Source organism: Spea bombifrons, chromosome 9, assembly GCF_027358695.1.
Source record: "Spea bombifrons isolate aSpeBom1 chromosome 9, aSpeBom1.2.pri, whole genome shotgun sequence".
Taxonomy (NCBI): domain Eukaryota; kingdom Metazoa; phylum Chordata; class Amphibia; order Anura; family Pelobatidae; genus Spea; species Spea bombifrons.
In genome coordinates, this window is record NC_071095.1 from 28,802,513 (window position 1) to 28,827,735 (window position 25,223).

Below are 25,223 nucleotides of genomic sequence, written 5' to 3' on the forward strand. Positions count from 1 at the left end.
TTTGTACCATTTTCCTCCTAGCATGCAATGCTATGATCTAAAATTCTCTAACAAGGCAAGGCAAAACAACAATATTTTCTAATTTACAATGAAAAAGAAGATACAAATATAGTGAATTATTTAAGATGAAAGGGTATCTCTTTATCTGGAACCAAACACAAGCAGGAAAGCATAATAAAGTTTATTATAATATCAATACTTTCATATTTTATGCATTGCACATTTGGGTCTCTAATTAACTAGTTTTTGATTTGGAAAAACAGGATAATCTGAAATCTCCCACATACAATACGCTTATTACATTATTGTCTGCCCACCAGGAGATGCCACTTATCACATATCTTCATGATCGTGCTTTTCTGGCACATGTCCTAAATTCATCGTTTCACAAAGAAATTGGGTAAAAAAGACATTTGAATATAGGAAATGTGATTCTTTAAAGCTTGCCTATGGTGCACTCAACCTGTCAGCGTGGTGTACTTCTTTGGTTGACTGGGCTTAGTGAGAACATCTGCTAGGGGCTTTTGATGATCGGCTTTGTGATTTTAACAACATGATATGAGTAATCCTGTACAAATCTCTCTAGTCTGATTTCAAATCTATATGTGACAGATAACTTGCTGTAAAAATATTCAGTCTCTTTTTCACCCACTGAGTCTCATTTCCATAATTCTGCCACAGGTTTACTTCAAGGACTCTGATATTTGATACAACCTTAGCTGGAAAGATACTTTATAGCATACCCCAAGCGTTCCTCTCTAGGTGGAACAGTCCCTTCTTGGGACTCAAACTCCATCTTTAACCATCAATGTTCTTCTTTTCTCTGAAGGTTTGCCGGGTACAAGTGTATCATTCTACTGTCCTAATATTAATGATAATGTGTATAGAGATAGAAGAAATTATGTTTATAGATTGAATCATAGTTAAATGCCCTACTCAATTTCCTCATGGGCTAAAGCACAAAGTTCTATAAAAAAAAGTCTTGGTCAAGCACCTCCCCCTCCCCAGCTCCACATGTTTGGCCTTGTTGAGAATTAATTCAAAGGAGGTGCATTGCATTCCAGTGACTTATTTAATATGATTATGAGTAAAAGTATATACTAAAGTTGCTGTCCACAGGCCTATGTTTGGAAACGGGTCCTCTTCCTCTGAGAGCACATCTGCTTTGTAAAGCTTCCTGGTATATGGCATTATATTCCTGTTGTCTATCTCAGAAGGTTGGTCAGTGCAAGGGTTGCTTATGTGATCTGTGCCAGACAAAGTACAGGTTTCTGTAGTGTGAATGAGCCAGTTACAAGAGATGTCTCTGATCTCCTTAAACAGAACATTGACCTGTTGTCCACCATTGAGCTTGCCCCGGGTAAAGCAGCACTAGGTTGCCATCTCTCTGGACTTGACCTAGTTGCTTAGCCCAGAATACACCTCTGAAGGTCATACTAGGGAGCCTTCCAGATACACTAACACTATTATTCAAACGGTTCCAGTTATAGTATGAGTAGCACAATAAACAACCCCAGATTAATGCAATATCCTCTTATACTGATTGTGGATAACCTTTTTCGTCTTCATGGTATCCATACTATAAAGTCCTTTTCCCGGTGCTTTTGACTTGGAAGACTCAGCATAGTTTTTTTGTTTTTTTTTCTCATTCCAAGGACAATAATCGACACTCAAAATTAAGTATTCAAGTTGCACAAAGGAAATGTATGTGGCACAGACACAAAACGTTCCAAATTAGATGCACTCATGCTGGAATCTGCAAAAGCACCCGAAGTAGTGAAATATACCCCAACGTATTTAATTTGATTCTATTTGTATCAATTACATTTGTTGAGAGTTACACAGCTCTGCCTCCTCCTCATTCCTAGGAGAATTTGTGATTTTCAGAATTTCCCAAGCTATACCAAGAGTCTTGCATACGAAGAGGTTAAATAACAGAAAATACGCCAACTACTTACACGCATAAAAGGCACCTGAACATACTGAAGCCCCTTCATAAAAGCACAAGAAACAGGCTTTTTGCGGGGCTTGTTTTTGCATATTGTCACATAAAATGTGTTATCTTGCTAGCTTCAAACCCTATCTTTTTTTCCTCTTTACATTACCATCTGTTGCAGGAATCTAAACTTTGAAAACAAATTTAATTGATGGAGCAGTGCATTGTGGGTAGTCTTTGGCGCTGTGCCGGAAACTAGAATGGCACTCAATATGGCTGAGCACGGAAGTCGGAATAAATACAGACAGTGGGGTTTTCGTTCCCCAGCTGTTTCGTGATTGGCTAAAGACAGCTGGGCCGGGGTAAAATGAAATGCCGCAGAATATCAGGTGTAGGACATCTATATACCATCGAGAAATCAGTAATGGTAAAGAAAGTGTAAACATTTTAATATGTGTACCAAGCACATGCACTGCAGTCGGTGAGCCTTCAGCTCTCCTATAGTGGGCAACTTAACATTACACATACTTTTAAAGTTACAATCTAGCCTCGTATTATGCATTAAAGAAAACATGAAGAACGTAATTTGTTCACTAAGTATTTTTTTAATTGATTTATTGTATAAACCACATGAGGAACAGGTAAGGCTTCTTCTAGAACCTTAATCCTGAAGTCCAAAAGACGGCCAAGAACCCACTGTCACCCAGAGTCTTCCTGAGCCAAATCCATAAAGTTCCAAAGAGTAGCAGCTTCACCCATTCCATGTATCCCATAACTCACAACATTTCAAATTGACAAATAGATAACTTTTTAGAGGACAAATGTGCTGGGGGTGGAGGTCCCCAGTCTATAAGAAAATATTTCATACTCCTAAAAGACCAGGGGAGGAAAAGGGGGCTTTGTGGCTCAATGAGGGTCTGTCTCTCGTAAAGAGAGACCCTTTGGATATATTATATAAAATACCTCCCCAGCTAAGACATGCAAATGCTCTTCACTTCTGTCTATACAATCCCCCAACTGTATTATGTTCATCACATTCATATGTTCATGCCACGCACTTCTTACCCCTATGCTTCATCACAGCCCTTTTTTTTCATTAAAATTGTGGTTGGGGTGCCATACAAACCCATTTGTCTATGTGCATCACTTAACACCTCTAAAATACCCTTACATTTAGGTCACGACCCCTATATCACTAATATAAACACCCAATACTCGGTGCTGTATCTTTCGCCGTAACCTGAAAGCTTGCAGTCTGTTCATTTTTGTGCCAACCTATTTTTTTTTCTAATTTCAGCTTTTTTTTTTTTTAAATTAGCTATTGCGCTTTAAGATTTTTTTGGAAATAGTTAAGGAGCATTCACTAAAAGCTATATGTTTAGAACATTTTCCCAGCATGCATTATATGCCCTTCACAAACATTTGTATTACTTTGTTTTACCTTTTTAATCTACATATTTTGTTTCTTAATATAATTATAACATGCTTTTTGTTGCTATATTATTTTTTTTAATACTGATTATGTTTTTTTAAATTAAACAATATATACCATATATTGTTTTCATGACCTAATGGTTAATGATAAAGTTTTTTAAAGGATTATAGTTCCTCTATAAGAGTTACATACATTGTAATCATAGTCTACAACTTTGAGGTTTGATCCATTACCACGCATAGAGAAAACATTTTTCTTCCAAAATAATTTTTTTATTTTTTTTTTAATTATAGCATCCATAAAAAAAAAAAAAAAAAAAAAAAAAAAAAAAAAAAAATCATACATAGTCTGACACACATAACAAAATTGTAAACAGCTTGCAATCTATGGATCTGGTGATAGAGGCAGTGGCCAATTCCATAAACTACGCTGTGTTCCTTTCACAGTTTGGAGTTCAGCACCTCGGGGAAATTTAACTCCTACACATTTCTGTTTTAGTAGCCTTAAGCTCCAAACAAAAAACAGGGAAGACCACAATAGCAGAAGGTTGACAGGACTGCTTAATCTCAAAATGTAATCTTCCTCAAGGTGTTGATTCTCAAGTGCTTTTCCTATCAGATACTTAATCTGAGTACCTTCTTCACACCTGTGGACCAAAGGAATCGCCTTACTTTGTGATTTTTCTACAAGGTGTGTTTGTGCAAGGAGATAAGACATTAACCCCTCGATAACCAGGCAAAAGTCATAAAGAGATAGGAATCAGTTTAAGCCCTCCCATGAATTGGAGATAAAATTCTCTGCACTCACAAGGATTATCCTAATCTCTGCTAGTGCCCCCAACCACCTTTCTAGAAACAAACATCAATACGTACACAAGATCTCAAATGGCGGTTATACGCATGACTTCACACTGTCGGGTTGTCAGTAAAAAAATACAAACGTAAGTTAAAATAAAGACTATAGTTTGATCACTATAATAAATATGCAATATAACGAATGTCATACCCTCTTTGGCATTCTTTTCGGCTCTGTTGAATAATATATTGCCATGAAAGTAAATGAATTAGCAAACTCTTATTCAAGAGTTTACTTTAAACTCAATAGGTGAACCTCATAGTTTCATATTGGTCGCTGACCATTGGAGACAGCTTCCATGTTTAAAACATTTAAAAAAAAAAAAAAGAAAAAAAAAAAAAAGAAAAAAGTTTTCCCCACAGATTTAAAAATAAATAAACTGCATATTACTGTAGAATTTTCAGCCAGGAAAAAGCTCTCATCTAGGGAGGTAAATGAAAATATTTACACTAAAACTAACTGTTCTTGAAGGGACAAGAAGCCGATTATATTACATGTCTAATAATGAACACAAAAATAAAGAGGCAATGGAGTTTTCTTCCAAAGTGCTTAACAAGGTTAATTAATCCCGTTACATGTGTATTCAGGGTACCTCTGCGACTGAAACTTGTTGAGATTTTTCATACAACCTATCTATGCTGGTCAAGAAAGTACAGTCACATTAAGAAAATGATAGTCTGTTCTTAAAAGTTTGGAATGACAGAAGCAAGAAGGGCTTACGTGTGATTATGGATCAAATATCCGTAAAGAAAACCAGTTTAATAGGCATAGTTATCATCATAATATACGTGACTAACGTCTAGGCGTATAAAAATAATAATAAAAAAACTATTCATGTATGTTACCCTCAATACAACCCTGAGCACCAGCACGGAGCATAAAAAAGTGAATACACAAGCAAATGAAATATTTTGGAATGTATTAATGAATACTGGATAGGTTACCTGTAGTGCAACTATAACTCCCTACAACTACTGGAATTTATTTTAAATTATCTTTTTATACTAAACTATGATTTCATTTTTAGTAGCATCCAAGGTCTCATGCTAGCAGGTTTAGAACATTTAGAACGTAGGGTTGTCAAACACTTTAAGTCATTAAGTATGGCACACAATGGCTAGTACATCCATTATTTATTTCTTAAATACCCATAACTGTTAAATAAGTTTTAACTGGTCTAGACCAATAATTGGGCATAAATAATTATGTTCTTTACAATGTATATCTTATTGTCTTGGTATTTATTGTGAATTTGTTGATGTTTTTACACTTGTCGCATAGAGACAGAGGATTTTAGCTCGGGAACACACACTGTGTATGTAGGTACAAAGAATGCCCTTCTCCCGTTCTCCCTACCTAATCTTTATGTCAAAGATCATTTAGCTTCTTAAATTACTTCTTTCAAGCACTTAGAAATCCTTTAAGTGACCACTTCACCATCATAAACATTTTAAATGCTGTCACTCACTGCTCCGGTGCTTGCACTTTCCTCGTGTTTATTTTTCTTTTTAATTTTGTACAGAAACAGACAAATAGCCACTTCAACAAAACGTGCGAGGAAATTCCCCACGAGTGGCAAGCTTTATCAGGCTCGTATAAATGCCCTCATTTTTATCCATTCTGCAGGTGTCTAAACAGCTGAAGACATCATTTAGGAACTGCCAAAGATACATTTATTAAACGAAATGAAAATTGATTTCCTCTAGTAATATATGCATTTGCTATACAGTTTATTGCAGTTTTATTTAGGGCCTTTTTATGCAATGGGTTATATGTCCTACTAATCAAATTAAATCGTTATGCCTATGGCCACACAATGTCGGATTTCAGGTTTGTGCATCTGGAGGTGACACAGATCCGGATAATCACGACACTAGCCAGGACAGCCGGCAGCCAGTCTGTAAAAATTGGCCAGAAGTTCGGGGATCAACAGCTAATGAGCAGTGGGGTTAGCCAATGACATTAAGGGGGACAATGATGGATCCTGTTCCAATTTCAAGACCAACAACACCAGTTCTATTATATGATATGATAATTTCATTTGGCATTTTAAGGAATCCCTTATTTGTTGGGTGAAGATTGGCCATTGGCGTTTTGGTTTGCTATATTGCTGGGTTGTGTTGTCGGGCAAGCACTCATCCAGGCTTGGGCCTGCCTCTTCTACTGATTGATAAGGAAACAAAATTGGTTCGATAATGCTGGCTCTGCCACGAGATGCCACCAGTCTCAGCCATGAGATGCACTTTCAAACTAAATATCTCCCAAGAAATGACAACCATCAACAAACAACAGCTATAGGAATTCCAATAAATTAATTTAATCATGCTAAGACTATGGCTGTGACTATATGCTAAGACTATGGCTGTGACTATATATATGTATATATAGGAAAGAGGATTAAATGTGTAACTAGAATACACAACATAATGAGTTCTACAAAAACAGCACAACTTGGGTAAGAATTAGCACACCGCGTATCCTGTTCTTATACCATACACTCCGTTAAAATAATTGCTTCTACAATTTGTAAGTGACGCATCATTGAAATTGCATAAAATAGTTAAAAATCGCAATCCCAGTATAAACTGGAGGGTAATGATTAGATTATAAATTACTAGTAAAATAAAAGACAAGGTTGCACATTGCTGGCTTTACTACAGCCGAGTGTTTTGGGGTACCACTGCCAATGGGCAAAGGCAAAAGTTGAGCGCACAGTTAAGCCTGTTTGTGGTATAGAAGGAGAATTTAAAGCCTAAATAGTAAATTCCACAGCTTGCCCTGAGACTAGAGGTCAATAACAGGCCACTAGAGCAGGTTGGAGTTACAGTCAATTGAGATGCAAAAGTATCGTAAATGGCTCTAATGCACCAACTAAGTGCTTCTTAAATTCCACATTTTTTTTTTACTTGAGTGCAGTGAATCTGCAATGTTATATGTATATGCCGTGTACGTTATGTGGGCGTATGACTTGGGCGGAAGGAGGCTGTTGGGCAAGGTGCCATTGGCACACACAAGTTGTGTTGTTCATCAGGCATTATACATTCTTATTGTTCTTGCATAGCTCTCTGATGATTTTCTTGCTGGAAAGCAACACACAGGAATTTACTAAACAAGTTTAGTTAGTTTTCTCACCAAGGTGACAAAATGTAACTAAAACCCAAGTTGGGGGAAAATGCATTTTTTCCTGCAGATGTTCCCATTATGGTTTATTGTTTCTGCATTGTAAAATATCACATATAATATTTTTGAGGTTAGGATACTGTATGATTGTTACACTGTTGCTGAAAAGAACACGGCATGTATATAAAGTTTTCTGCGCAAACTGTTCCTTTTTTTGTAGCGTAATAGATCTTGTTTTCCACTTAGTCTACTGAACATTTTTGCAACTAAATGGATTCTTTTTTGGTTACATTTCCTAATTTTCCTCCAAGAAAAATATTTAATCACTTAAAATCTTGGGCAGTATGCAAGACAAATAAGACTATGGAGGGGGAGGGGGTAGTATTCAGACCTGCTGCTTTGTGAAACCAGATAAACCCTATGTTTCATCAATCAATATTTTGTTTACTTGACAAAAATTAAGTGTTGATTCACATTTACTGGCCACATAAGTCAAATGGACTAAAATCTTTATCAAGAGGAGAAGTTTGAGCCAGCTCATGGTGGCTCGCTAGACATGCATGCACAGTAATTAAAATAAATGGGAGATCAAACTGAAGTCAGTTGATACTATAATGTGTGTTTGTTCTGTAGAATGTAGAACCCTACATGAAATGTTCAAGCAAAGAGCAGTTAAACATGATTTAATTCAGGACTTGTCACTTCGGCATTCTGGGATGTAGTGAAGCTTCTCCTTTTCCGCCAAAGTTTTAGGCAGTGAAGGTAGCTGGAGGGTAGGTTAGACAATCTACTCGAAAGAGGATATCCAGTTAGGCATCACATATCCTTACAAGAATAGCAGAGGACGTCTGCAGGCAAAGGATTCACAGGCTGTTTGACAACATTACACAAAGCCTCCTTTGATCCCTCATTACCTGGAACATCATCTCTCTCTGTGTGTTGTTTTGGCACGGACTGCAAGATTACAGCACATGAATAGTGGATGGCTTTGTGTGGCTCTTTACAGTCATAAAAGACAGTATTGCCATTTTAACAATCGAGAGAAAAATTACTTTGTCCAGATCTAGCACTCATATCGGTTTTCCCGGGTTACTATCAGGTTATGCTACTTGATTTAGGATACCAAATCTCATGATGATCCTGTTGTGCCGTCTGTCAGTGCACCGTGCGTGTTTGTGTGTACTGTGTCTGCATTTCTCTTTTAGTATGTGTATGTCATATGTTGCCTTTCCATGTGTGTTCTTCCCACATCAAAAATGTAGTAACTGAAACATAAAGAACATATTGGGACATTAAGTAGTTGCATCAGGTCACATCTGATAGATACAACAGATAAACAGAACCCAAAAAAAGATAAACAAGAATGAACATTTCAAGGGAAACATGAAATAGGTTCAAGAACTCTCTCAAATGAGAATTGTTGAAAGCTTGCACTTGATATGAACCAGTATACGGAATCCCATCTGCTTGTTTACAATAAGACGGAAAAATGTAGATATGATACGTATGAAACGGCTTTTTCCGCAATAAGTGTGATTTTGCCCCAAGCTTTACTTTTGAAATGTCCCACGTTACAACACAAATGTTTACAAATGTTCTGGAGCGTATCACAAGGTAAAATGACTACTTTGTTCAAGTGGTTTATCTTTAGGGAAAAACATGTTATAAGCCAGAAGGACATTCTCAAATATCTAAAAATATATCGTCTTCAGTTGCCAAGCCAGCAAACACAATAGGAGCGTCATTTTGAAGGGTGGTAGGTAATGGTTTTCCACTAGTGAAGCTTATTAACAAAGGGCTTAATTGACTTAAAATAATATAATAATGACCCACTTGGCAGAGCTCAATGAGACTCACTGAAATCTCATGCAATATAGAAACATGGTTGATGACTGGTAATCAAACTACAAAAGGTATGTGTCTAGCAACAACTATACAAGTTGAATTTCAGCAAGCTCCCTAACATGATATCTTAAACTGAACGTGTAATGGGGTCTTGAGTCATCTTTGGGGAGCTGAGAAAATACAGAATTTTGACAGCCTCAGGCAAGTTTTAAAAACAACACGACATGTTTTCACAAAGCGATACCATTTGAAATGTTATTATTAAGGTCTACGGCTACCTACTGATATTAGATCCCTGTGTGTTGGCCCTGCATAATACATAATTAAATTGGTGAGATGTATCAAATTTAATTAAATCAGGAATTATTATGTATTATTAATAGAATGCCACCATGTCGGACCTTATTGCAGAAAAAATATTCCATGGGTCAGTTCTTTATAATGCATTTTTTAACCCCTTAATGACAAAGCCCGTACATGTACGGGCTCAAAATGCATTGTTTTCAATGCATTTTCAGTTTAGGGACCGCCCATTGTCCTTAAGGGGTTAAAGAAAATGCACAGTTGCAATAAATAACGGATGGGAAACAAATGTTGAAAGTACATTTGTAATTGTAATTAGTATATCTCTAAGCATAAGCGAAGGATCCCCCTTTCTGCATTTAATAATTCTGTCTAACAAGCACATAAAACATAAATATAGGTTTATGTCCTAAAACAGTCAATGTTGTTTTTGAACGGCATAATGGCCTTTTTTTCTCTGAGATACAAAACTGTGGGATTAAAATTAGCAACACGCATTTCGATAAAGTTCCATGCAAAGTTGCATGGCCAAAAGTGATCGTTCCTCTATGATACGAACCAAGAACCTATTGTAGCGTCCTCACATTTTAACAGGGTTAATGCGAGGGCAGCTGGACTCCTGCTGCACATTCCAAAACAGAGAAACTTCATGTGCTCAAACCCTAAATATTACATCAAAGCAATCACACTGTCATTGCCAGCCTCTTATTACAAGAGCTCGGAGCTCGGTAATAGCATTGGAGCTCTTTCCGCTGCGAATCTGAGAAGGGAGGGAAGAGAGGGTACACTGGAAGACCAAGCATCATTTTTTCCCTCTCCTAAGAAATCCATTATATCACATTAAAAACATTTTATCTTGTTAGCAATTTTCTATGGTGCTTTACAGGGTGACCGCTTGGCATTAGAATCTAGGTAATAAGATATAAAAGTCTATTTTTTTTTTTTTCTTTTTTTTTTTTTACGATGCCTTTGAATATAATTTTAGTCACTGTGAAACCAATATTGGAGTTTTAGACGGCATTACAGAACTTTTATTTTTCTTTCCATGAAGACATTTTATAAAAGTAACAGCCAGATGTACAGATGCTTCAGCCGAGTAATTCTGTTTGCTGATCAGTGAAGAATCAGTGCACAAATAGAAAAAAAAATAAACCTTATATACAACCAAAGTTATGGTTAAGGGTGACAATATCATTAAATATTTTTTTTGACAATATCATTTAATATTTTTTTTTGAGCAATTTTTTTTTTTTTTTTTTTTTTATATAAGACGTTAAAAAGTTTGATGCTCCATGGCTTTTCCCCTATGCTGGTAAATTATTTATTGTTTTATATAGCGCCATCAAATTCCGTAGACAGGACATAACAGGTAGTAGGTAACATTGCAAATTACAAATACAGAAACAACAACAGGTGAGGAGGGCCCTGCTCAAACGAGCTTACATTAATATACAGTATATAGGGCATGATGTAACTCCACGGCAGTTTAGTTAATTAAACTTGCTCCATGATAAGAGGAGGTACAGATGAAATATGGCAGTAAATTCCATGGGCAGAGGTGAAGCTATTATGGGGGATTCTTTCATGACTCCTAAAGTAAAACAATTAAACTGGCATCAATCCCTATTTAGTTAAGATTCCTCTATATTTATTTTGGAATATCTTATCTCACACGATGGAAACAGCATGTATAACACAATAAACCTCAAGAGTAGAAGATGACTGAATAGATAGCCCTCTCTGGTACAAATCTATTACAACCATGGATGCTGGTTGGGTGTCACAACCTGTACTGCTTGAGATCTCTGAACTGTTAGATTTCTACATAGAAGTTAAAACCGTATTTCTTGTTCTTATTTACATTTATTCTGGCAACATTTCCCCAATGGAGCTTCACCTAAACTGTTAATCTTTCCTTTGAATTCCTGTTTACTGCAGATCATTGACTCAGCCTGCATAGGTATGGAAACTAGAAAGAAGTTTGGTTAGCTTGTCAAACGGTGTGCGACCTACACACAACTGGAGCCAAGTCCGTAATAGAAAGGTCTTAATGGCAGCTGGTGTTTCAGCTAGCTTTACCCCAACTCATTCTCATCTACCCTGGAGCGAGCCCTGTGTTGGGGTTGAGCCTGGCTCACCCAGCTATAATATTTACACACACACATATATATATATAAGCACAAACACATATAATACTATACCCTTGGTTAGAGTATGAGGCATTTTCACCGTGACCACCTTTTCAGCTGTAGCGCTAGAAAAACTTAGGGGGTAAAAATGGCCCAAGGACATGAGGGTAAAATGCCAGTAAAATTGCCTCTAGGGGGTGACACTGGTTATTAATCAATTATATTCAACAGTGTATTTTACTTTGAAGGTAAGTCTGCATTTTTTGTCAGACTCCATTCAGGCTGCGGAGCTGCTTGTCGCTAGAGTTCCCCAGTGCCCCACCCCATTTATTATGTCTGTCTCAGTCTGCAGTCTAAAGGTAAGTCCTTCTTGGTTTTGTGTTTAGATTCAATGTTTAGTTTCCGTTGATTAAAATTTCAGTAGGCAGGGTTTAGCGTTAGGACCCACCGAATATTAGAGTACTTTGGCATAGTGGTGGGCTAAGCATACTACGGCCATATGATATGACGGAATCTCTAATTGTTATCTTATCTTAGTTCCTGTATTCATGTTTGTCTGTCGCTTATGTACCTTTGTCCTCTTTTCCCTGTATCAGTTAAGATATCCTATCCTTGCTTAAAGGAGAAGCGTCCGAGGATTTCGGCTCCTCTCTCCATCCCTTGTGTTCCTTGGTCCCTGTCTCTTACTCGCTACGTTTCTGCTGTTACTCTGCTTCGCTTCCCTACTCCCAGCCTGCAGCATCCTCCACATTTTTCTGGTGAGCTATGTCTCATGCCTGCTCCAGGGTGCCTGCAGGATATCACTTTGCTTTGTTATGGACATCCGCTGCTATGTCAGGGCGCTGGATGTGGCTGCACAACCCTAGATGCCCCCCCCCCAGGTGAGTGCAGTCGCACCAGGCCCTGTCCAACTCCACTACTCCTCCGCTACTCCTGAACTCTTTGGGCGCTCAAAGCCATTAAAACCGATACTAAGCATACTTTTCCATTTGAAAACATCCTAGTCTTTTTTATTTTCGGTTGTGCTTAACAATGGCACATCAATGATTTCGCCCTGAAATATTTAGCGGCGCTAACTAAAGTATTAGTTAAGAGGATATGAATCATTTTGAATGATTTTACAAAAATGCATAATTTCCCCCTTTGAAGGTGAAAGACAATACGGAGAGTTGCCTCAAGGCCCGACTTTGACAGGGTTGATAGCAAAGAGGCCAGTGGTTTCCCTGCCGCTCTTGAATCATGTTACACACATCAAGATGAATCCACAGACCATCATGTCTCTACATGCATCATCAAAAGGTCTGTGTGTGGGTTTGGACATTCTACCTAAGCTTTATTGTTGGCTTTTTATGTAAAGGTAAACTGCGGGATCGCACAAGCTCGGAGCAAAGGTCCCTTGTTTTAAATATATATTTTCAATATGATCTTTTATACTCAGAGAACACGTCGCTCCTTTGATTGGGTACCGGGGAGGGGCAAGTACTTTCTTTGCTCTTCGTTGCCCTTCGTGGGCCCTGAGGGGAAGTGCTGTGGCTCAAAAGGAGTATCATTCATCAGGTGTGCCAGGTCTTGAGTGACAAAGCACTGGAAGTGCAATTAATCTGATATGACAAGTGACAATCTGTTATGCTTTGTGTCGAACGCAAACATACTAATGTTTGCAATGGGCTTAGGGGCTGGATATGACAACTCATTTTTATGACCTTTCCCAGTACCACACACTGAACCAAACCACTGGAAAGATTGAGAAAGCATTGTTTGTCAATGTTATTAGCAAGAAAAAGGATTTAATGCTTCAATATAAAAAATAAAATATAATCATATAGCTGCGGTATAATTTTTAAATGGATGTATTTGAATGATTTCGTTTTGAGCTGCGAGATAAAAATGTTTCATAAGTTGAATGTATTATAAAATTATCTCTTTCATCTGTTAAAAATAGGTGATCTTTTCTGAAGATAAGGGAAAATAACCACAGTGTCTTGAGCCTCCGCTGCACCAGACCACAATACCATACGTGATTCATTTAACACTTTTAATCAGTGTATATTACCATATTTATCGGCGTATAACGCACACTTTAACTAAAATAGGAAGCTGAAACCCTACCGATAAATACTAGAGCTGCACAATCCTCCTCTGCACAGCTCTCTCGCATGCCCTCTCTGATGCCGGGAGCCGGGTGATGATGACACTCCGGCCCCGGCATCAGCACAAAAAGTAAAACGCTGGAAGATAAAGAGGACCCATACCAGATCGCCCAAAAAGTAGGGAGTAATATATAAAATTAATGTGTGTGTGTTTGAGTGTGTCTTAGTGTGTATGTGTGTGTGTCTGAGTGTTTGTGGTTTCCCAGATAGCAGTGATTCTGATTAAGTTTTTTTGTTTAGTTTTTTTGTTCAAAGAGGTGCTTTTTCTTTTATATTTGCCTTATAAGTAGTATAAATGTTATAATAAATGTTATAATGTAATAAATATTATTCCAACATTAAGTTCAGAGCTTTACTTAAAATTTACTTAAAAATACCAATAAAAACGGTAAACATTGAGGTAAAGGAAGAAATATACACCAGATGATCAACATATTAAAATACTTGGAAAACCAATATATAAATGAAAGCAAATATGAATATATATTCTTTCCTTAATTAACATACCTTTGGTATGATCATTGGTTTAGCGTTAAAGAAAATAAATTACACCCCTTAACATAACATCATATCAGGGCCGACGAACAGCGTTCATAGATGTGTCTTGTTTGTATCAGCCAAAATTATCCATAATAAAAGTATTACTTGAGTCCGCAAACTAGTTTCCATGTTTAATTCCTAGTGTTTAGCTGTGATGAGCAAGCACAGCTGTACTTGCAAAGGAGCAGACATGATTAGCACGGGCTTCTTTGTGCAGAAGCTGTGAATAGAAGAGTCCGCTGTGCCCATTAGAGAGATGAAAATAGGTTGTTGTGTATTCCAATCAATGCACATAAACCAAAAACAGATTATCAAAATAAAACAAATGAAATATAAATACGGTATAGCACGCATATTCCATGGTTCATGTATCTTGAGGATTTCAGTTAAATCCCTAGTTCTGTTTGTGCCAGCAGGACCAAATCACCATAAAGGTTATGTGCCAAATAACTCTCTTTTTTATTGTTGCACCATCCAACTGCCCATGCCCCACCAATTTCTGATCATATTTTGTTCTGTCATAGTCTATAGCCTGATTGATTTTTTTAGATGTAGGCATTCCATGGAAGCTTTGAGGATGGCTCTCCCTATCCATTTCAATAATGCAGCTGAGAAGGATGAACTTGCTAAACTGATTGAGTTTGTGAATCTTACTTTCAGGGCACCTACTAGTACAACTAGTGCAATTAAAACTCTTTGGGCTATTTAGACTGCAAACTTGTCTAGTTTTTGGTCTTGTCTTATGCTCAGGCCACCCTTATATTTCTTTTATGCTTTAATGAATTAGCATCTTCTGCTTGAAGACTTTGGACCTTTAATTTTATTCTTATGAATATTGTTTTCATGAAGTCAAACGTACAGTGCTCAAAGGCTCCCAAACGTTTATTTTCAACACTGAGGATCAAGTTATTCAAACTATACAGGTGATCTAGTTGTTCTTAAAAGAAGTGAAATATATATATATATATGTTAAATATATCTTATAAAGTACCATTGTTAGCGATGACAAACCGTTTACTACTCTATTATTAACCAGTTTATTTCAATCACTATGCCACGATTACTGTGTATAATTTACAAAATATTTCTGCAACCAATGGAAAAGTAACAAGGTTAAAAGGAACACATGGTTCCAGGCATTGGAAGCTAACCAAATGTGAAAAGGGTCGCTACCCCATTACAAAGTCATTTTATAAGGGTGTGTGTGGGATGGGTTCTTAAATTTCTTATTGCTCAAGGGTTGAAAAAAAAAAAAAAAAAAAAGAGACAATAGATGCTAGGTTTGACTGAAATATCATGTTATCTGCCATGTTAGCTTGTGTGGTTTTATGTTTAACATTCCTTGTCCTTTATAAATTACATTATTGAGTTGTGGTCATCGAGAAGGAAAAGATAAAAAAAAAGTAAAATATATTTAGGGAATTAATTCAATGTTTAATTATTATTTATATATTTCTGAATAAAATAACATGATCAGTCCTTCCATATTTTGTTATTTGTACCCTAATATTCTTGCACATGAATTCAGCAAATTATTTTTTTGGGTGAGGTATGGCCACAAGGCATTGGGTCAGTCAAGTGGTCTGCAAATCTAGTCAATAGTACTAGTATTTACATAGAATGGAGAATACATTCAGTATGATGCTGAAACACCAGTACGCCAGAACTGCAGGGATGTCCAAGCTGCTGCAGGACTACATCTCCCATAGTGCTCTTTCAGCTAAGGGGCTGGCGGAGGAGTATGGGAGATGTAGTCCTGCAGCAGCTGGAGGGCCGCAGGTTGGACACCCCTGCTCTAGAGTATTTTCGCGTTACATATTATGCACATATGTATGTATATGTGTATGAGAAAGTGACTATGTATGTGTGCATGTGTTTATATGTAAATACATTATGTGTATGTATGTGTGTTCGTAGCAACCAGTGGTGATGCCATTTCAACAGAACCAGAACATGGCTATGGGCTGTATTGGTGGTCACAGAAAAAATCTGGTCTGCATCATAAAGCTTGCACCCTTTTTTCAAGAGAGACCCTTTTGTGATCTTCTTGTGTTTTGAAACACTTGATCAGTGGGGTGTCACGCTTACTGCATTGGTTATCAGCTGGGGGAACGCATCTCAGAGACGACACTTGAGAAAGTCACAGAGACAACTGGTGTTGCTAGGAAACTGTCTTAGGCCAATTTAGCTCAGTTTTATTTTCTCTTCTTCCCTTCTGGTTTACAAAAAAAAATGTTACGTTGTCTCAAACAAATGAACAGATATTTTACGATAGCTATTCAATTTCTTCTGGTCATCCTTGCTCTGTCCCAATTGCCTCCGTAGCCACTGGACATGTTATTTTCCTCAGACATGAAAAAAAAACAGACACTAAACTAGGCTGACCAGATGTCCTTGTTTTAAGGGTTCAGTTCTCTGATTGAGACGTCTGTCCCTGGTACCTACTTGTGGCTTAACCTGGTTCTATCTTCAGTCTCTGGGCAGAGAGTGGCATTTGGTCCCAGGTTCTGCCCACCTCCTGCCTACAGCCAGACTACTTCCTGTGCCTTTAAGGTCTGAGGGTAGCCCTGCCCTGTGACTGAGGCCACACTCCGACAGGGTCAACTCAGCCCTTCATCCTTCCGAGGTTGATGAAATGAGTGCCATCTATTGGGTAATAATAACAGCTATTATTCAACTGCCAATTCAGTAAATTCCGCGTGGGAGCTGAAAGCGCTTTGAGTCCCATTGGGAGACGCATACTAGTTATTATTACGGATATAAAAAAGAAGAAATAAAAAGGTATTCTTGCTTAAGTCAAGTGACGGTTAGTTTACCCAATATCAGTCGAATCGCATTTTCCATACAGAGCCAACCTTCTATAATACATAATATTACAGATGTGGTGGCAGAGCCAATCATGCTCCTTCCGCAGAAAATACTCCTTGGAGTTGGTCATTGATGAGCTGAAAATTGTTAATCATTGTTGAGCTACGTCAACCCACCTTTTCCTTTGTGGCAGGTTACTACAGCCTATTTAAATGCTTCTTGTTTAATCAATTACCTTGATTTAGGGCTGGCACCTAGACAATAGACTAGGGCACCAAATGGCAGGCATGTCAGCCGGTGTCAGTCCCCTGAAAAGTGTACAGAGAACAGACTTCAGCAAAGACTGCTAGTAAACGTAATACATTTTGGGAAATAACTTCTATCACTTCTGCTGGGAGGCTAATTGAATTTAAACATGCATACAACAGCATAGGGCTATCTTTAATCTAAGACAAGACCAAGGACTGATTAAGTGTGAAATGAAGAACCACAAAATAAGGTTCCGTTTCCCTTGACTTGAGTAGGATCCATTACAAGATGGTGCACAGTTGCATGTTTTTTTGTTTGATTTTGTTTTTTAATTTATGTCATATTTTGTACGCTACCTACCCCAACATGTTTCTTTTTTGTTTAACAGGTAGTTTTATATAAAGCATGTAAAATCTGGTCCCGCGTGTTCTTTAATATTACCATGGCTTCAGTTCCGTACGTTTTTAGTTGTTGCGTTTCAGAGAATTTCCTTCCCTAGCCAGATGTTATCTGCTTTTGTTTCTCTGCTGCTAGCATAAACATTATAATCACATACAGACAACAGCACAGCTACAATATTTAGAAAACATTTTTCACACCTCCTTATTAAGAGAGATTATGACTCATAGCTATGCCTTTGTCTCAGCCTGCCTCCCTGCCGCAGACAGCCCTAGACCCATTTAACTAGACGCTACGGAGTTAAAAGAAAGCTCTCGACCATGTGACACCTCTAACATTGCTTGTATTCTTTAGTTTTTTTTATATATAGAATATATTTTTCCCTGCTAAACAACCTTACCCGTTGAATGTCCATGTTGCCATGAGATCACAGACAAGAATAGCTACGGGAAACAAAATTAAATGATGCTAATATTCCTTCATTATTGTGTTGGATATCTACGCCGCAGCACTTTCCAACAAACAATAGAAAATGTGGCTTCGAGAAGATGACATTAACCCCTTTTCCGCCAAAGATGCAGAGCATGAATATTAGCCCTTTTAAATTATTGTACGCTTTATTGTGTTGGCAGCAGATATTTCTAATGATTTGCAATATGACAATATCATACTGACAACATGGTTTCTTTTTCTATAGGAACCACCTACACTTGTTCAAAGTGGCATTTTCTGGGAAATGGAAATGAAGAATCCACCGTAAAAAATAAATAAAACGATAGATAATTTCGTTTTCCTGAGAATGTAGAAAAGATACTCATACATGCAATCCTTTTTTTTTTTGTCCATATCATCTCTGTTCTGCAATCAAAACAAAACGGCTAAGTATTTTCCATGCTCTTGGGAGATTTACATACAATTTATATCAGCAATCGCAGGGGATGGGAGAAGAAATGTAAAAATAAATTATACATTTGCAAAGATGGAAAGTGTCTTCTTGGTAAATCTTCTTGTATGTCAGCTGACAGCCTATGAATGGCATACAAAACAAAAAGACCACTAAGCTTAGGGCTATTAGCTACTAGCAATCATCCCCCATTATTTCAATTATGTGGGTAAATGCACGCAATCATGCCATGTATCTCACGTCCCTTTTGGAGAAATCCTTTGGTTACTGGGGTTCCTGCTTGTAAAAATGTTCAAATATTGACATGGCTTATCGTTTTTCTCAAATTTTAACAGCCAACGTGTACCTTTGTTTCAAAAAAAGAAATCTGCAGGATGGAACAGACAAATGGATAAATAGACAATCGGATGGACGCACAGATGGAGAGACAGATAGATATGCACTTTAATGCATACGATAGCTGAGTGGACCCTTAATTGTTTTTCCCTCGTGGAAATGCATATAGGGATTTTGCAGAATCTCTCCATGAACCTGCCCTCCCTCCACTACTACATGGCTTGGAGGAGATGTGATGGGTTAAACGCATTTTCTGCCAGCCAGTACCAGCTATTCCAGGGCATCCTGTGAGCACGTGCAGAAAACTGCACAACCGATTTCACTAGGAGCGCTTTCTTACCACTGACTGGCTGCTTTAAGCAACCTATCAGCAAAATGAAAATGGTATCAACAGGCATGACTATTGATGTAACAGATTTACCCCCCTTGCAGTTCCTGCAGCTTTTTCTGAGAGACGATGTCTTGAGGGGCAGTTGTCTCCCAATCTAACCTTTACGTCCAGCAGTATTGTGCTACTAGTCCTAATTCTTTTTGGCTATGCAGCCATGGATCCCCATTGATGTGTAGAATTTCTGGGTACTCACAATGTTTATGGGCGTTATTAGAAAGCCCTACACCTGCTCAGCCTATGGTCAGGCAAAGGTATGAGATGATCCTTCATTTCATGCATTTTATTGACATTAGCCTGTGCCTCACTAGGGAGCACCCACAGTTTTACAGGGTATATAAAATCCACCTGTCAGGTTTCTATCCTGACTGCAGGATCTTTCAAGGTTAACCCTTTGTTTGCTCTAATTTACCTATTTTGACCACCAGGTGTCATTCAAAAATCTCACTTGGACTCCAGCTATTAACTCTGGGGTAAGAGAACTGTGCTCACCGGTATATATATGCCTACCTCCTTTCTGTTTCTACAACATCTCCAATTGGATTTACTCCTATACTTCACGCTATGAACTTGTTCATTATATTATGCTTTGCTTTATTAATTATCTGCAACAAGAGATATAATTTACCTGCCTTGGATTAATTTATCTGTTTCTGGACTATTGTGTGCCTTCTTTTCCTTTTGTACTTGGTTCTCATTATGAATCTTTAACCTTCAACCCGAATCAACCGTTAACCCAGAGTTGAGACTCTTTCCTGACCTGGTAGGGCTCATGACACCACCCCTTGATTATGCCCCTCGCTGCCAGTTGTGCAGAGGCTTATACACTTGGAAGCAATAACTGTGTGGATGAATCCCGGATGAAGTGTAAGAGAAGGTTCAGACTCAAGCAATATATTCCTTTCGAAGCACTCCAGGTATGGAGTGAAGGTGTATAAGCTCTGTGAGAGCTAGACTGGGTATACTCAGGCCTTCTGGGTATACAATGTAATCACAATCACTTTGCATTTTGTTAAATGATAAAACTAAACAATTTTGAAATCCTTCTTACTTTACAGCATTTTTTCACACCTGCCTAAAATTTTTGCACAGGACTGTATGTGTTGCATTTAATTATACAAACTAATAAATACGAAGCATATGTACAATTGTTTGTTGTAAAATACCGTATAGTGATCTAACTTTTTGGGTGCATAGAAAAAATGGGGGCCCTAAGCAGATGCTCTGTTTATATGGTAACACCACTTCTGACCTTGCCATACATTTACTAATATGTTTCTTTCTTAATTGCCTTGTTTTGCTGGGAATTAAAGGATCGACATTTCAGGGACACACGTGGGACTAAATATAGATTTAAAAGAGGCTCAGCAGTAAGTTCACATATTTTCACTCTGCCAATGTAATAGTGAAAACTGTTAAAAATAATGGAGAACTAACCAGACACTGTTGCAGTATCAACAAAACTCTAACAAACATAAATGCACACAAGCATACCAAAGTAAATATTTATAAGCATATTCTGTTATCTTTGTGTATTATTTTCTTTTATACAGAGGATTCTAAGCAATCTGTAGATGTAAACCTGGCTCTTTATCATTATTGATAAGTCCCTGCAATCTCTCTATCCTCTGAAACCTGTTAGCTTTCTGGCTAATTTACTTTTCAATGTAGTGTGCCAATGACACAGAGATGGACAAGTCCTAGATGGGTTCAGTCCAGCATGGCATAATGTGAATGGAAAATGGCTGGTCACAAGAAATAGCTGAGGGGAACCATTACTATTGGGTCTAAAAACCCATAGAGGAGTTACCTTATCTGTGGCAATTGCAGAAGTCTAAGCATTCAGGGGAATTGTGGGAGCATTAGTTGAAGGGTCTTGAGCTACCCAGGGTGACAACAGTTTAATCATCTAACCATAGAATTACCACAGATATAAACTGCTCAGAATGATACAATACACGCCAATTACGTTATGTCTCTTAGTTAGCATCTTCTGTACATACATATACATATATACATATATATATATATATATATATATATAAAAAAATATATAAAATTTAGTAGAAAGGCCCTCTCGTGAGACAAACTGATGCCCACGGGGGGCAGCATGGGCTATAGCGGGCCTTGACTGTTGTACAGAGGAGGGGTAGGCTTTTTGGCGGGAAATTTGGGGGTAGATTATTTAACTGGCTGTTTTCCTGGGTTTAGAAACAATTCTTGTGGTCAGCTTACCTGGTTGTGTGTACCACCTTCCCTCCCTTTATATTTGTATTCTGGTTTTGGGTTTGTGTTGTTTTGTCACAGTCTGCGGGGCGGCAGCTTGCCAGGTATCCAGGGGGTTAATGTGGTAGTAAGTGAATTGTTGGTAACATCTGGTGGGAGGTTCTTGGCTGTCAGTGCTGGGATACTCAGGTCAGGGTGGGGGCATCCGGGTATGTCCCTTCCTTAAGTGGTATTTGGTTATGGTGCCTGGATTACTTGGCAATCTTGGTGTGTTTATTGTATATATTTACATGTTTGTGTTTTGAGTCTTTGTCCTTGTTAATGCACCTTCGTTTATTGTTTCAGGTCTTGGCGTGACAATGACTAATAAAAAAAAATTGGCTGTGGCCTTTTTCTTATCCATATTCAATGGTGTGTGTTGTCATTATTGGGGTTAATGGGGGGTTAACTAGCCCATAAAATCGAGGCTACAACAGTCATTGAAAAAGGTGAGGAAAGGTGTAAAATTGTGGTTGCAACAAAAAGTTAATAAAAACTTTTACAATCATCAAGTTGCAATCATAAGTATTTAAACTTGACAACAGCACACAAGATAAGCAGTTTGTTTGCCAGCTACCATACAGCTTCTGGTAAGGATTTCTAAATCTCTGCACTATTTTTCAGAGAAGCATTGACCTGAAACACCTCTGTCTTCAAAGAAATATCTACACTTTATAAAGAGATCATATCCAACACGCTGTGGAAGAACCTAATATATATATCCACAACTGTAGAAAATTTAAGTAGGTTCCTAATATACTGTATTGGCTCGGATTTAGGCCGCACCCTAAAAGTTTGGTGCTTTTTTAAAGAAAAAGTTTTTTTTAATAGACATGCTGCCACTTTGTCCCTCCCCCCGAGATATGCTGCCACTCGGTCCCCCCCCCGAGATATGCTGCCACTGCCCCCCCCCCCGAGATATCCCGGGTGTCTTGCGGGGCCAGCGGGGGACATCTACGCAATACGCGTATACAACAACCGGAAGTTGTATACGCGTATTGCGTAGATGTCCCCCGCCGGCCCCGCAAGACACCCGGGAGTCTGCTCTGGTAAGTCTTGGGGGCAGAGGTAAAACGCATCGTGCGGACGTTCACCGGCTGCGGCGATGCGCGTAAACAGCCTCCGCTGCCGGCACGTCTGCACGATGTGCTTTTACAATCTCCCTTGCCTGGACTCCCCCCGTGGGAATTCCCGGCAAGGGAGATTGTTAAAGCACATCGTGCAGACGTGCCGGCAGCGGAGGCTGTTTACGCGCATCGCTGCTGCCGGTGAACGTCCGCACGATGCGCTTAGACAACCTCCCGTGTCGGCACTACCCCCGTGGGAAGTGCTGGCAGGGGAGGCTGTCTGAGCGTATCAGAGAGTAGGATACAGGTCCCCTGCACCGCTGCGGGGGATCTGTATCCTAACCCTGCTGCCTGCCCGGCGCCCGGAACTGCATGTCCCGGGCGTCGGGCGCTAGACCCGAATATAGGCCGCACCCCCACTTTAAAGACTTAAAGTGGGGGGAAAAAGTGCGGCCTATATTCGAGCCAATACGGTATATAGGAAATCTCAAGTTTGTATCCTTAAATCAGAATTGTATCCAGGCAATCTTATTCTCTGACAGCAATAATTAAAATACCAAGCTATCAACTAGTAGACCTATAACATCAAAACATATAGGCTGCAAATGTAAAAACCTGTATTATTCACTTGGGTTGCACACAGTCAGATTAGTGAAGGCCAAGCAGCTGCAATGCTTTAGACCCTAGCCGCCGACGGCTGGCATATATTTAAATGTCTTCCGTCAACATTCCAATACTGTATTCCTAAGAAATGCTAGTATCCTGTTGTATAGCTTTAAAAAGGAGCTGGAGTAACCAAGCTATTTGTGAGTCTAAACATTTTGGGTTTCCCTCTTACACAGGGGCAAAACTAGAAACCACAGGACCTAGGTGAGAATATTACCCAGGGACCCCCAACTTCAACAGCTGGTCTGTACCTTGTTTACCCCTTGCCCCTCTTCCAACATACCAAATATGTAAACACAGTCACTCAAATTACAAACACTTACTCATACTCACTAACATGCACTCATCTCAGCCCACTTACACACTCACACTCACACACACCCACATACCCACATGCTCACACACACACACACCCCTACATGCTCACACACACCCACCCACACACCCACACGTCCATGCTCACACACACACACACAGACGTACACGTCCATGCTAACACACACGTACACGTCCATGCTAACACACACGTACACGTCCATGCTCACACACTCACACACACACGTCCATGCTCACACACTCCCACACACACGTCCATGCTCACACACTCCCACACACACGTCCATGCTCACACACACACACACACAAGTCCATGCTCACACACACACGTCCATGCTCACACACACACACACACACGTACACATCCATGCTCTCACACGCAATTACACATCCATGCTCTCACATGCAATTACACATCCATGCTCTCACATGCAATTACACATCCATGCTCTCACACACACACGTACACATCCATGCTCTCACACACACACACGTACACATCCATGCTCTCACACACACACACACACGTACACATCCATGCTCTCACACGCAATTACACATCCATGCTCTCACACACACATCCATGCTCACACACACACATCCATGCTCTCACATAGATACATAAATATAAACCCATAGACATACATCCCACCCCGTCTGCCCCTGCTTACTTCTCACCGCTCCTGCAGCTTTCCCTCCGGCTGCTTGGTTTCACCGCAGGGTCACATGACATAATGTGACCCAGAGACATTCTTGTCTCCCTGTACCGATTCAAAATAGTTTAGAAGGGGTTCTTCTGACTTGGAGCAGTGTGGTCCAGGTCGGTAGGGCCCTTTCTAAACAATTTTGAATCTGTATGAGGATACAGGGACGAGGGGTTGCACTGGACCCCCCAGTTAGACCCGTGCTTTTACATCTTTATGGGAACTTTAGTGCAACTTTTAGAATGCCGCATTTCCAGGTGGTGGTATAAATGCCTGCAAGCTGAAAGGCACCTTACAAATATATAATAATAATATTATGGAACCAGTCTCTCCTTACAACCCCGCTTGCAGTGAATAAACTTGTCTTGTTAGACAGCTGTGATTGATGACTCAGTGGCTGAAAGAAAATTGCCTCCCATAAATTATTCAGCAACTCTTCTTTTAGTCCTTCCACGGGTTGATAAGAAGCATGGCAAGCTAAGCACAATTCACTTGCAGATCAGGAACAAGCAGGTATTAAAAATAGCTTGGTGACAACACTGCCTCACTGGATCATGTTTGGACTTTCTGCTGCCCTTGTTGAAAATGTTTGTATGTTGTGATGGGGTTAAACTTCCCTAAAAAGGCAAGGGGCTCAGGGGGATTAGAAGGCAAATATACTAATACAGCAATGTCATCATCTATGCTGCGTAGCAACAGCCAGAACTCCGTTTAATTTATATGGTATGTATTTGTGGCACAGAGCGTGGCTAGCAGTGCTTTTGCTGCTATATGCCAATTCCTTTCTG